Below are 3,567 nucleotides of genomic sequence, written 5' to 3' on the forward strand. Positions count from 1 at the left end.
ACACCTGTAAGTCTACCTGAAAGTACTGGAATTACTACTCTTCGTGCAGATCTGGGTCAGGTCCAGATGCTGTGCCATACTGAGATGAGAAGTTATATAATCAATAACAACTAGATCGATAAATATTTTACAGTTTCATTTGGCAGACAAATGGGGTGGCATTTGAACGTCTTGCGTCAAACCTTGCAGAACTACCAGTCAACATGGTGCTTCTTTAACCCTTTATCAAACATGACAACAGTGTTACGGCATACGATACGGCCCAGCGGCTGTACAAATAGTAGTGGAACAAAGAAGATAAGCCGTGTCCGTGTTTACAACCAGAAACAAGCTGGTCGCTCTTGCACGCACCTATCCTACATGTAGCACTACAATTATCGCAAGCCTATATTGAAGTACTGGAGTTACAATTGTCTTTCCTGTGGTAGCTTTGTGCAAATCTGTCCAGGTGTTATTCTACTGACGGACTATTGATCCTAACCGTGAATTTTATGACACCAATCACCTCTAATAAACATTATGGCGTGAATGCGTTTGAGAATTCCCGTAAAATGTCTTTGTCTGGTTATTGCACGTCCCCCCAACAACTGAAGACCACTTACCACTCGTTTAAATAGTTCCGTCAATTTCTGTAAATTCTGACACCGCTGTACTCACATTGGCTCCTGATTAATCCTAGCAACCATAAATCATTAATAAACTAACACCGACAGATCGTTAGTGGTAGGCTACCCGAGATACCAACAGGGCAATACATCATTTTCACCGGCTTGTTAAATGAGATTTTCTGTGTACTTGGAAATAGGCCTTTACCGCCGTTGATCAATCTGCAATTACTAGCATAACAATACGAAGTGGATTTTGTCAAAAACAATGCAGTTGGAATGTGGTGTCAAGATTAGAGTGAGTGAGTGAGTGAGTGAGTGAGTGAGTTTGAGAGTTTGTGAGTTTGTGAGTGAGTGAGTGAGTGAGTGAGTGAGTGAGTGAGTGGCTCAAAAGACTCGGGATTGATTTTCAATATGGTTACAACATGTGTATATTCTTGGTGTACCCGACCTCGTAATACTACTGAAAGCGACACGCAAAAACGCACACTTCGAAGTATATGTACATTATAACAAAGAACACACCTCTGTACATATGCGTATTCTCGTCCCTCGCAAGCTGAAGACAGTAGCCACGTCTATAAACAATCGATAGTTTTAAATATCATTACGGCCAATTTTAATCTCTTCCTGATGTATTATTATATGTTTTTTGTTATTTTCTGACAAGGTTACACATCTATTGAGGTAAAACTGATTCTCATACACCACGTCACCCCTTTTGGTTTATGCCTGTCATAACTTTATGAAAAAAAACCCACCGAATATTCGTTGAAAAAGTCGTTTCTGAACAGTGATAAATAAACAAAACTGAGTTGCGGGATGCTTTTTATAAGAAGTGAGTGAGTATGGTTTTACGCCGCTTTTAGGAATATTCTAGCAATATCACAGCGGGGGTACCCCAGAAATGGGCTTCACACATTTTACCCATGTCGGGAATCGAACCCGGGTTTTCGGCGTGACGAGGGAACGCTTTAACCACTAGGCTACCCGACCGCCCCTTTATAAGAAGTGATGGACAGTCCATACAAGAAATACATGTAAAGAAACCATGTCGTACAGTATAACACGGCATAGACTACTTAACTCGCAGACACGGAGACAATAACAATCTGCTACCAGATTAAATCTCATTAAAACACGAAGTCAATTCCCAATGTTAAGTTGTGGCCATGGTAAAAACATCCAGTTACGTTAATGGTACCGTGTAATGCTCTGTACAAAGCTGCAGCAACCATTATAGTTCTTTACTTACAAATGTTCACTCAGAGAGCTATCATATGTTTTTGTTCTTAAACGTCTATTTAAATACAATTCAGCGCACAACGCACCTGAGTTGCGCTGCATCGCCTATTAATGTTTGTTTAACGATTCCGGGCCTTCAAGCGTCCTTGAGTAAGGTGCTTCATCTTTACGCAGAATCCTCTTACGGTGTACATTTGCAGCTAGAATTGTGTCTGTCCGGTGTCGGTATTTTCATGAATACAGAATCGATTGAAAAATGACAAAATGGGTTCTTCATGAGTGTTTTGAGGAAACTCTACCAAACCCATTTACACATAATATATAGAAGTTACCAGAAACCCATCAATAACCATTAGAAGGCGAACACGTGAGGCTGATTGGCATTGATTATGACATGAAAACGCATGTTTCCTTTTCTTAAGTTCTTTTGCATTTTTTAAATATTTAATGCATGTTCCCAATGGATCTAGACTGCGTTGGTAAAACAAACACTAAACTCATTAACGTGATACATGGCGAGGAGACATACAGAAATTGATTAACAGACATTAGCTGAGAAAAATAGCTGACGTAGACTGACATTCATCATATAGTGAAAAAAGTGGCATCATTCCTGTTTTTCAAATTCAAACTCTCAACTGTAAACCACTCTTCCGATTTCTCAGAAGTTCAGCCAAGCTCTGTGGTTATAATGGACACATGCTCCATCAATAACACTGTTCCATGAACGAAAATATTTAAAAGCGATCAAACTACTCGGTTTAATAAGGAAAAGTTTGAAATACTTTTGACAAATGTCACAAGATATGATCATATGAATTACAGGTAGTTTTTCCTATCTGTCACTTGCATCTGAAACGATTTATCCGTGGCTTCCGTAGAACTTTAACTTTGAGGAAGATCATTACCGAAAATTAGATTTTCTTCATATATTCCTGGTCTAAGAAAATCGGCTTGGGGCAAATACTTCCTCGTGTTCAAAGGGAAATATAAAACGTCAACGCCAGAGAATAACCAGTCTCGATTATCCGACGAAACACTTTCCATTGGGCGTAAAAGGAATAGCGGTGTCAAGTATATGAATGGATCACTGAAAACCGATGAGGACACCAGGTGTTGGCGAAGAGGGTAAACATGTCCTGCCCTCCCGGTAGCACCCACCACTCACAGAATTGGTATAAAACGTGTTTGTTTGTGGTCTCAGTACTCCTGCCATGCGACGGCTGTATGTAAAGAAACCAGACAATCAAGTGATGGAACTAAAATCCAGTCACCCGGCAGAGCATATAGTGAAACTAAAACGATATGTTATTCAGTCCACCAACAGAAACATCGACCCAGTTCAACACCAGACAATACTATGGCCGTAAAAGGCGAAATAACGGTGAAATTATAACTTTGGAAAATGCAACTGAAATGTTTTTAAGACAGTTTGACCTTACATTTGTTGTTGTTATCCAAAATATACACCTGCTCAAAAGAAGAAAATGTTTCTTATGTTTTAAATTCTGCTTAACAGAATGGAACCTCCCTGCCAACTTTAACAATATAGCTATACAACTCAGCTGACCCACCCGGAGACGGAGTCTCAATATTCCATGGAATCAATGGTCTAGAGTCAACATCTCCTGTGTGCTGGTTCTGCAGTCTGATTTATACCTGACACACCTGTATCACAATGGACTCTTCCACTACATATTGACTGGTATCTCCCCAT

The sequence above is a fragment of the Haliotis rufescens genome, unplaced genomic scaffold (genome assembly GCF_023055435.1).
Source record: "Haliotis rufescens isolate VD_foot unplaced genomic scaffold, xgHalRufe1.0.p SCAF_5, whole genome shotgun sequence".
NCBI lineage: Eukaryota > Metazoa > Mollusca > Gastropoda > Lepetellida > Haliotidae > Haliotis > Haliotis rufescens.